Source organism: Mercenaria mercenaria, chromosome 10 (assembly GCF_021730395.1).
Source record: "Mercenaria mercenaria strain notata chromosome 10, MADL_Memer_1, whole genome shotgun sequence".
NCBI classification, from domain to species: domain Eukaryota; kingdom Metazoa; phylum Mollusca; class Bivalvia; order Venerida; family Veneridae; genus Mercenaria; species Mercenaria mercenaria.
Window position 1 is genome coordinate 12,674,163 of NC_069370.1, and position 12,122 is coordinate 12,686,284.

The window sequence follows — 12,122 nt, forward strand, 5'->3', positions numbered from 1 at the left end:
TTTTTGATACCAAAAATATGTAAATACAGATTCTTTAGAATGTACGTAATACATTCTTTGTATAGGGGTTTGGTAAGTAGAATATATTACAACTAAGTTATTTTAAAGTCATTGGCAGTGCAGTCGGTGGAAGGATATTGTTGAGGCTGGCAGAAAAAACAACAGATAGATTGGTTCGCCTCTTAGTATGACAGCACAATTATTTCTCCCTCTGAGTTCAGCAGGCAAAGCGGAAAATTGATACTAAATCTTTGTTAGTATTACACTCGAAATTAATTAATAGTACTCACGGAAATTTGTGACCTTGACCTTAGATGGCCCTGTACATGCGTTCAGCACAGCCTCTCATTGTCACTTACATATATGCTAAGTTGAAAGACAATAATTTGAACGGCCTGTCCACACGCGCATTACTTGACCAACATTTAATTAATGCATACACAGTGCTGTAGTTATGGCTGGATAGATAAAACCTTTTAATATACAATAAAGTTCCAATCTTAACATGCATATACAAATATATCACCTGAATGCTAACACTCATGCAAGATGGCTCAAGAGTAACGAAAACATAAAGAGCGTAGCAGACACAACTGAAAAGGGACACAAATTTAACTAAGGGGTAACAGGAGATGAAAAAAACAAACACTAGAAGGACACGGGAGGCAGGTAAGCTGACTAGCTACACATAGCACACATACACTTGGGGTCTGTCCATGTTCGGAAAAGCCTGACAAAGTCTTTATACTTATCCACAGTACCCATGTCATTTGGCAGGCTGTTTCACACCCTGACGGCTTCAAATCGGAAAGAGTTTTGCCGTACCTAATTGTCCCCACATACGGTAATTCTAGTATGTTTATGTATCTGAAACCATAATTAGAATTTGAAACATTTACAGGAGACTGAAGATATTTCGGGCATAGATTATTTATACATTTGAAATGCACGTAACCTGTCCAGATGTAAGGTTGACATATTTACTTTTATTGATAGCGTACCATAAGAGGATTCATAATCATTAAAGCAATTCTAAGTGCCCTGTATTGTAGCTTTTCTAGTTTTTCTGTATTGAACTGAGTGGAGAAGCACCACCTCAGTAGACAGTAATTGAAATTGGACTTGATAAAAGTATAAAGATAACCAGTCTTGTAGTTTGATTAAAAATTTACTTAGTCGCTGTAACTTATTTAGTTATTTCGAAGCTTTTTTTTGCATAAATTCATAACTTAATGGTCAAAATTAAGTTGATAAACTAGGTATATACCCTAAAGTGTGACCTCATTTTCACATATAATTTCATTAAATCCCTTATGAAAAGATTTGACCTCTTTGTTTGATTTAGCTCCTAAGCAGATGGACTGAAACTTTTCAGGGTTGGCATGCATTGGGTTTATACTGAATCAATGTATGAGGGATTCACTTTCTGATTCAACCGTAATTTCAACGGTTTTGCGATTGAGTGAGATAAGGTGATATCATCTGCATAGTTATACAATGTTGATTTGTTTACGCAATAAAAATGTCGTTTATAAAGTTTTGGAAAACGAGAGGTCCAAGTATTGAGCCTAGGGGCACTTCCTTTCCTTTATATTTTGTAGCCAGTCATTTGTAACGTTATTTATAAATTTTAACTCAATGAGACCTGTTTGAAAGAAAGTTCATCATAAGTCGGCATGTATTTTCTTTTAACCCTAATGCTCTTAATTCAACCCACATGCTCTTAATTTAGGTATAATTATAATATGAGGTAAACAAACAAATGACTTTGACATGTCCATTACCACTGCTCCAGGCCTACATATTTGATTGCATCAAATCATTTTTCCAGTCTTCTATCAAGAGTTATTTTGTCTGACAACCATATAAATAGAAAATAAGACAAAACCGATCCAATATGTTAAATACTGCACTGTCCGATGACCGTTCGGTAATTTACATAATGGATCGTTTGAGACTTATATCTTACTAAAGATATTGTTTTTTAACATAACCAATAAAGATGTACATACAAGCCATTGAGGTAAAACATTCATAAATTTATTCGGTTTTATTTACTTTACCGCATTTAATATCAGTTGCTGTATGATGAAGAAACACTCTGTAGATCCTCGTGACCATTTTACGCACGTTTTTCTCACTGCGCTCTTATCATGTTTCCCCCCTTCATCATATTGGACTTTCGTTAGCCAGGAATTCTCGTGTTGCTATTATTTGTGTTAATTTATGTACGGAATAGCAATTTGTTTCATTGAGTAAGCTTCGAAAATAGTATTCTCACGAGTGGCGGAGCGAGGAAAGAATTTTGACATTTCGGAAACATATACTGTATTTATTTCAATTCCTTGCAAGGGCAAATTGCTTTAGTTCATTTTATTAAAGCGTAAGGAAGGAAACAGTTTCTTGTTCAAATACGCAAAGGCATAGCAAATGAGGATAATGTTTCATTGAACAGTTGAAAGCGTTGTTGGAAGCGGACAGTAGGAGAAACTTGACTGCTGCGGACATGTGCAATGAATGAGAAAATGCGTTATTTTTTACCTACCTGGCAATATACTGTTTTTGTAATTGATAAGTTCAATGACAGTTTTTGCTGGGTGTACATGAATATAACCGAAAATCTTCAAATTTAGTGCAAGAAGACTTACAGAAAAGACCCTTTCACTATATTGTCGGATGCAGCTACTGGTAAGTCAAAACCATACTAAATGGTACATTTTTATGTGAACTAATGGCGCATATCGATGCGGAAGCTAAAAGTTAAGTTATTAATTTCACATGGTCAGCTTTTAACGAGAATTTTCGAGAATTCTCTCCCTTAATTATTTACTGTGTTAAAGATTTTCCCTTCAGATTAGATTGTCTCCCTTACATTAGCTAAAGCCATGTCATTCATGACCCAAATCAATAATTCTTTGTTATACATTATGCAAGAAACAAAACATATAGGCAGTTTTTGATATAAATAATGTTGTTTTTGTAGATTCATATAGAAATATCATTCTTGTAAAGATATAAGACATTTCTGTTAAAAAAAGCGTTATGTTATCTTATGATATTGCGGAAATCATGTTGTTATGTAACTGAAAAAGAAAACATTATTATTTTGTTTGTTCTGTTTTCTTTTGACCAGAAAATGACGGCTAAACATTGAAATCCGAGGATTATATTATAAACGAACTTTCAGACAGTATCATAGTTTTGCTCGGAAAAAAACGAGACTTGTGTGATGATACAGGTATTCCCATTTTTGTTTGAATGTCCTTTCCATATATAACAGTTCTTTTGTTCAACAGTACCTGCCTAGAGGTTTGCTCTTTGATAAAATAAAGAAATAAACTAAGCAATAAGGTATTTGACATAGGCAATGGCAAAAGAAACAAGCAATTTAACAAACTTAAAGTAAAATACATGTTAGTAAAACACGTACGCACTTGTTTTATTATCTGGCCTTGATCCTTACTGTAAACTGCAATGTTTTCCATAGAAAGCAAGGAAAGAAAGAATCTGTTATACGAGAGCTGTCCGTAAGACAGCGCGCTCGACTTTTCTTAGTGCTTGAATCTGAATTTGAGCTTTGCCATTAAAAACTTTATAAAACTTTAACCAAAAATCTAAGTTAAAAGTGGTATAACCCTGTCAAAATTCAAATCAGAGTCATAGTTTTTTTCTCCTGGTGTAGACTTTGATAGTTAACAACTTTTTTAAGTTTCAAGTCAATAGCTTTGATAGTAACAGACAGAGATATTTCACTTAATTAAATACTTTAACCTAAAATTCTAGGTTAAAAATGGGCATAACTTTATCAAAATTAAAATCAGAGTTATAGGGATTGTTTTTCCTGGTGTATACTTTGATAGTAAATAACTATTGTAAGTTTCAAGTCAATAGCTTTGATAGTAACAGAGATATTTTACTTTATCAAAAACTTTAAAAAACGGCGACACCGACGCCGACGTTGGGACGAGTGCAGTTGCTCTACTTTTTCTCCGATAGGTCGAGCTAATTATGAATTAAGTTTCTAACTATTCTTATCAGCACTGCAGTATATGTATCATTGAGATCCGAACTCATTTAAAAAGATATATTTACTGATTCATCCTGTCTACTTATTTATAGTGTCTAAGTTACTTAGTTTGTATAAATATATATATATCAAATATGCCATTCAAATATCTGTTTCTGCTTATTATACAATTAAAACGTGAAATCAGATTTACCCGTGTAAACTAAAGTTTCTTTAGCTGTAAAGGTGACTATTTTGCATGCTTTCCACGAACAGAACTGTGACAAAAATGTAGGTCTATCTAAAGTCGTGCAAACTCATGGAAAGCAAGCTATTATAAATGTTGCTTTTTTGTTGTTGTTTTTTTTTTTATTTATTTATATTTTTTTTCATTGTTTTTGTTTGTTTTGTTTTCAAGCTTGGATTTCATTTCTAAAATAGACATGATATTATTGCTCATGTGTAAATTTCCCTTTTTTCGTACAGCGGGGAAATCATGCTGCCTGTAGTATCTTTTATTTAAATAAATGCAGCCCAAAACTAATCGACAACTTGCAGATTATGCAATTTCCTAAGAAAAACTTTCTTATTGACGTCGTCGTTCTTCTTTCATCGAATGTTTCAATATTCAAAAGAACTTTAGTTTTCTGTCGGAACTAATAATATTCATGTTGATTCGTATCGTTCTCATACCACACAGTTGCGATTACTTAAACAGTTGGATGAAAAATCAAATCTCTGTTCTATTCTGTTTGGTTCATATTTTCTTCTATTTTTGTCTAATGAGAAAATTATGGACGTTATTATTTCCAAAATCTATTTTGAATCGTACATCAAGTCCTTACTGGATGCACATGCCATTAAAAGGGTCGTGAAATTGGCCTTATTTTTTTCAAACGTTTTTAACAGAGTTTTAACAGGTCACCATTAAAGTTCACCCATTACTTCCTACTATTTATGGGATTTTAATGACCATAGTTTTAATGCCATACATTAAAAAGCCATGAAATAAGTATATTAAAACACTGGTAAAATATACCTAGTTAAAATGACGTTGATGGCCATGAAAAGCTGCTTAAAATGAACCATTAAAATAAGTTAACAGGCTCCTTAAAAGTCCATTTTTAATTGACATGAAATTAATGTGCCATTTAAAAGTACCCCTTAATTCCACATTAATAAGTAAGAACTAATGGGGGCCATTATTTTTTTTTTAACATTCTGTTAATGGCCGTTAATTATTAAAAAATGATTAATGGTCTCATTAAATATGTCAGATTCAATTTTAATGGGTTCGTAATATTTTAATGGTATATCAAATTAAGGGTCATGAAAATTTGCAATCATAATTAGACATCTTAAGATAATCAACTCCATATTGATATTTGCCGTATTGATTTAAACTACGTATTACTACACATATAATAGTATCTATACATATGTACTGTTTTGTAAAATGCTAGAAGAACATTTGTTTCTTCTTTTTTCTCTCAATATTTTGTAATGTAAACACATGTAACAGCCTCTTACAAACATTTGTCATATTGTATCCTTATTCTGTCATATGTTCATATGAAATGAGAAAATAAATGGATATTGTATTGTATTGTGTTGTACTGAGAAGGGTTTACAGGTACCGGTTTAATAGATCAAGTGACCATGTGGGTAGTTCTAACTATTCAACATTATAATATTGACAAAAATTCTGACCAAGTTTTTATTGGTACAGACATTAGGCATCAGGCGTAAATGTTGATGACAATGTCAACGTACAATGGGCAATCACAATTTAGCTCTGCTTCAGTACACTGACGAGATATGTAAACGCAACAACATGGTCGTTGGGAGTTTTTTTTAAACTAATTAAACAACACTCATGAACTGGCAATTTATTTAATTAGCAATTTATCAACAATGCATCTGAAAAAAAATAACGATGATAACATTCTCCATTATTACGTTATCACGCTATATTCCACGTCAGTAAGCTTAAACGTTAATACCGGGTATATCTCCCATTTCTCCTGATCACTTCCTGAAGTCGAGAATGCATTGAGCGACACAGATTCCTGTAGACTCGACGAGGAATGCGCCCAACTCATAAATCAGCACATTCGTTAACTCCTGTACGTTTGTTGGAGGGTTAGGACGTTGACGTATTCGACGTTTTAACTCATCCCACAGATGCTCTATAGGGTTACAGTCAGGTGATGGAGCCGGCCACGGCAACACTGGAATGTTGTTATTGTTTAGTAAGTTCATTGTCACTCTGGCTCTGTGAGGAGGAGCGTTATCTTGCATGAACGTAAGTTGGTTACATTGCTGGAATATCGGCAAGACAACTGGCGTAATAATCTGATTTATATAGCTTTGCGCGTTCAAATTACCATTGCATATCACTAGCTCTGACTTAAAGTTACTGTTGCGCCCCAAACCATAACGCTGCCGCCGCCGTAACGCTTATGCTCCACAACACAATTATCTGCAAAACGTTCATTACGACGACGGTACACACGTATCCTTACGTTTGCGTTGAACAAATTGAATCTACACTCATCAGAAAACAAAACCCTATTCCATTTCACGTTGTTGATGTTGGCACGTGCCCATTGGAGTCGTTGACGTCGATGACGTACAGTGAGCACGGGAACTTTCGCTGGCCGCCGGCACCGTATCCCGTAATTACGTAATCGTTTGGTCACTGTGGTTCGATGGATTGGTCGACCTTTTGTCCCAACGACTATGTTTGCAGTTGATGTCGCTGTAAGTTTACGGTTACGTAGATGACGTTGATGAATGTAAACGTCCTGACGTGGCGTCGTTGCTGGCGTTGCCCCTGGTCGTGGACTGTCCAACACGGAGCCAGTACGATTGTATTGCTGAATCAACCGCGAAATTGTCGATTTGTTGACGTTAAAACGTCTAGCGACCGCTGTTTGCGTAATACCAGTTTCTAACAGTCGTAATATCTGATTTCGATCTGCGTTATTTAACCGCGGCATCACTTTAATTTATAACTTTCCAAAATTATATTGATTTTATAAATCTTAGGTGTGTTATGTCAATTCTCAAATGAAATTTAAAACGAACTGACCACATGGTAAATTTGCACGGAGCGCACGAGGAAAAGTTGCGGTACAAACAATGGTAATTTTACGGTCTATTGTGCTGATTAAATTTGAACACAATGGGTAGAGAGTATCGAGATATGTATGTGTTGAACATTTTAAGGTGATGCTTTATGTAATAAAAAAAATATTCTGGCATATGTTTGTTGCGTTTTCATATCTCGTCAGTGTACTTTATGCTCAGGTCCATGCACTTAAACAGCTAAGAGCAAATGTTTGAGGGATTGCATCACAAGCAGCTCCACCCCTCCCCAATCAAGCGTACCACACTCTTTGATTCATTGAAACGAAGAAGCGATTGATCTGCCCATGCGTCAAATGAATTTATATCAAACTGTAAATCTTCACAATCATGTGTACTGTTCACTTCTCTATAAACCTTAGTTTCTACTCAAGGATTGGAAAATTTGAAAATCTAAACTGGTCTGAACACATTTTATAATGTAAATTCCTTACCCGACCCATATTCTTATACAAATGCTGATTATTTGGACAGGAAATACAAAAAAACGAAAAAGTGGCATGCATCAATACGTATTTACCCTTACCAAAATAATGTAGATTGATGTAATAAATTAATATGTTTTCATCCGACTTTCATTGAAATAAATCCGATTTTTTGTAGGAACACAATTTTGCAAACATTTGAAAAAAAAATGGCGTAACTGCATCAAGGGGAAATAACTTTAATGCAACTAAATATAACATCATGATATCTTATAGACGATGTGTGCGTAGTATGTATTTATTGTGATTAAAGTCCATTTTAGAACAATATCGGACTGGAATTATAAGCATTCAATGTTAGTGTAAGCCGAAAACAAAAAAAAAGAAAATATACGAATCAAATTTTACAGAATGTAGGATTTAATGGGCATCACATTGCTGTTAAGGGCCATTAAGTTTACTTTAAAATGAAATCGTACAGAACCTGAACATTTAATGGGCATTAAATCAAATTTAAGGGCCATGAAGAATCCTGTTAAATTCAAAATATACAGAAAATCACTATTTTTTCAAAACCATTAACTTTTTTAGCTACCATACTAAATTTTTAATGGCATGATTCATGGTAAAAAAATGGGTGTTTTAATGGTATTTTAACATGTAACCCATTAATATTGTGAAACCTGTTAAATAAAGTGATACAAGAATTAATGGTGTCAATTTACGGTTTTTCCTATTTTAATGGATATTTTACAGGGTTTTAAACTATGATTATTGGTATGTGCATCCAGTAGTGAGTGCTGGTATATGAGTGCCGTAAATTAACATCGTTTAAAACAACATTAGAACTTAACAGTTTTTTATTTCTTGATACACTTTGACATTAAATGGAAGCAAGAAGCTTTTGCTCTAAGTCAATTATAAATATACTACTGTAGTATCTGAGCCAATCAGACGCGTTTCACTGAAATCATTTAAATTCGCAAGCATAAAATTTTGCGCAAACGGCAAAAAGGCAGTTTCGCGCGGGCTTTAGTTCGCGCATTTTCAATTTAAAAACTTTTTTTCCCATAAATCGCCAGCATCGCATGTGTCATTATTAAGTACCGCCTGTCAGTAAAAGCGGTCCTTTTATAACCTTGTTAAAAATCAACATGACAGTGCAACTGATAAATGGTGAACTAGTTTTTTACCCCAGATAACCAATTTTCGAACTTGACTTAGGCAATCATGCTGACCAAATTTTAAGTCTTAGATTAATTGAAAAATACAGTCTCAATGGCATACACAAGCTCAATGTTGACAGACAGACGATGGACACCGGACATCGCCCCACCTGAGCAAAAGTTAAAAGAGTGTACAACTACTTAACTTGTAGAGATATGTGTAGCGGGCAAAAAGATGAAATTTATTTGTACAAATTATGCAAGGATTTTTTCACATTCATAGTTCACTGCACGTACGTATATTAGTTTGGGATCGCATCGATATTGCGCGGAACAACCTATATCGAATGTTTAATCAAATACAATAATACATTTTCTCCTACTGCTATGAAAATTAGTTAATGCAGATACTGCTTGTGTTCTTTTCATTAATTAGCCATTTTTGATTTATTATTATTTAAGTTATGATATGCAAGACATTTTTTCACTTATGTTCAGTGTTTTTTTTTGTTTGTTTGTGTTCTTTTCCAGTAAAACATGTTCTGAATAAAAAATAGAATTGAATTCTTTTATTACCTCCACACAGGAAGAGTACATAATATATATACATGCATATATACATTTAACATAAAGTAATTATCTAAAGAACAATACGTAATGCAAAAGAACTTAAAGCTTGATATTTTGCTATTTCTGTCATATGCACATACAAACAAACCGTGAGTGAAAACGTATTATGTCTGTTTATCCATATTATTCTTTTGACGCAACATTAAATTAGATAGAGTTTTATGCGTTATATTTTGACGTCACATTTTACTGACGGATATGTTTGATAAACCATAAATTAAAAAATAACTGGATGGTAAAAGTACTTATTTTTTTAATATTCTATCAAACATAAGTTTGCCCGCCCGCTTAGCTCAATAGGTAAGAGCATTAATCTACGGATCGCGGGGTCGTGAGTTCGATCCTCGGGGCGTATGTTCTCCGTGAATATTTGATAAACGACATTGTGTCTGAAATCATTAGTCCTCCATCTCTGATTTATGTGGGGAAGTTGGCTGTTACTTGTGGAGAACAGGTTTGTACTGGTACAGAATCCAGGAACACTGGATAGGTTAACTGCCCGCCGTTACATGACCTGAATTGAAAAAAAACGGCGTTAAGGTTTCGATGGAGGCCTTGAGAAACAAATATCAAACAACACCAAATCATAGAAAGAAAGAGTTGTTTGACATGAAAATTGAACAGCATGTAAAACATGTATATTACTTTACGAAACAAGTGTCAGTATACTGATATAAACATTGAATTCCGGAAAAGGGCTGCCTAAAGGGGCTCCATTTCCGGACAGTTAAACGCCTTTAAAACCTCACCATTTTCAAAGAACAGTTACACACGTTCGTTTTGATGCATTTGCGATAGCGTGCGAGTGGTGAAATATCGCATAACAAGGTAGAACACAGTTTTCTGCAATTGTTTATCTTTATTTATTTACAAATGGCATTCATTTTCAAAGGGAGACAACTGTTCCCGATTATTTTAAGTACAAATGACATTCATTTTCAAAGGGAAACAACTTTTTCCGATTATTTTAAGTAATCTTTGAGAAAAAGTTGTCTCCCTTTGAAAATGAATGCCATTTGTAAAGAAAAAAAGATAAACAATTGCTGAAAACTATGTTCCACCTTGTTACGTGAAATTTCACCACTCGCACGCTATTGCAAATGTATCAAAACAAACATGTGTAACAGTTCTTTGAAAATGGTGAGTTTTTAAAGGCGTTTAACTGTCCGGAAGTGGAGCCCCTTTAGGCAGCCCTTTTCCGGAATTCAATGTTTATATCAGTATACTGACACTTGTTTCGTAAAGTAATATACATGTTTTACATGCTGTTCAATTTTCATGTCAAACAACTCTTTCTTTCTATGATTTGGTGTTGTTTGATTTTTGTTTCTCAATGCCTCCATCGAAACCTTAAACCCAAAACAAACAAAACAAATCAAACATAAGTTTATCTTGAAAATATAAAAAACTAAAGTTTTTTTTTCGTTTTTCCGTTAATAAGACAAGTGTCATTTTTTCTAAAAATCTAAAAAATTGAGTGTGTCATTTTTCTTCATTTTGTTTTGAAAATAAAAGTGACAAATACTGTCTAGCGCTGTAGACCGTTGTATAACACACATAAAGATGTAAGTTTCATTGCTGTCATTTGAAAAATAAACAAATGAGAGAAAATCAACCGATTTTTTTATCGCTTTTTAACGTGGCACCAAAAACAGACGTGCATGGTAATGTTTGCGATGTCTTAGATAAAAAGTTTCACTAATAACCAAGAAAACAATTATACATTCAGGCCGGAGATAACTTCTACTTTAATATGGTATCAAAATGATATGCTATTCCAAATTTATTTAATTCACTGGAAAATTGCCAACAGATGCCCTTTTGTCAGGGTATATTGTGACAGGAAAGGCCGTACCGGCGACAGTAACCATCAAAACAAATCAACACCCTTTACAATATTTACAAATTTATTTACATAAGATGATTATTAACAATGAATAGATATGAAAAGAAAAAAAAAATTGATTATAAGAAAGAAAAAAAAGAAAGTTCAGTATCTCTAGATACAAAAGTTCTTATAGTCCATTCTAATCTGACGTGACACAGGTCTTTAATGTAATTGTGAACTTTAAGTAGCACAAACAAAACGCAGCTTCTAAATTCAAAATACAGTCCCTTTAAACCGTGAATACGTTGATTCCGTGTTGGCTCCCTATGGTGGTAGGTGATTGCATCCCTGAGCTGACTTCAGAGGATAACAAAAATCATCGTCTTTGCGGTTTACGGCACAACCATGGGACGAAAGCTCTGCGCTGGGAATATCACATCCAGGCGAGTGAAGACAAGTGAACCTCGGGCATTGTACTTCCGGGTTATGACATCACCAGGAAAATCGCATGGCGGAAGAAGCTCGATCGAGCATAAATTTCTAGCAAGAAAATAATTCAGACATAGATTCGTCTATAAAGTCGGAAGGTGGTGTGCGCAAGGCATATCTAGTCCAGTCTATTTAAAGGGTAATGTCCCGCCAAATACTAAATTTCATAGGATTCACGGCTAAGCCGTGGACTCCGACTATTTGTGTTTCCACGGGATTCACGATATAGCCGGGGAATCTAACTACTTTGGCGCGGATTTAAATTGACAATTTGAGGCCCATTATAGTGGTTTTGGGGATAAAAACATAAATTACTGAAGTTTATAAAATATCAACTTTCTTATTACTGAACAGAATTTAATGAAATTTACATGGAAATTTAAGTTATGAAATACAGAAAAACATGAGAGGTATTTCATGCGTGAAAT

The 12,122-nt window shown here is 34.1% G+C and overlaps 1 protein-coding gene across 2 annotated transcripts in view; it reads left to right on the forward strand.

Annotated features, from left to right (window-relative positions):
* Positions 1-12,122, forward strand: part of LOC123559842 (galactose-3-O-sulfotransferase 2-like) — a 36,663-nt gene that overhangs the window by 9,287 nt on the left and 15,254 nt on the right. Inside the window, exon 1 of one of the 2 annotated variants that reach the window (XR_006688041.2) lies at positions 1,865-2,688. The exons of the other annotated variant lie outside the window; for it this stretch is intronic. The gene's annotated coding sequence lies outside the window, so the exon portion shown is untranslated. Of the gene's footprint in view, positions 1-1,864; positions 2,689-12,122 lie in introns of those variants that run through there. 2 annotated transcript variants of the gene reach the window in all.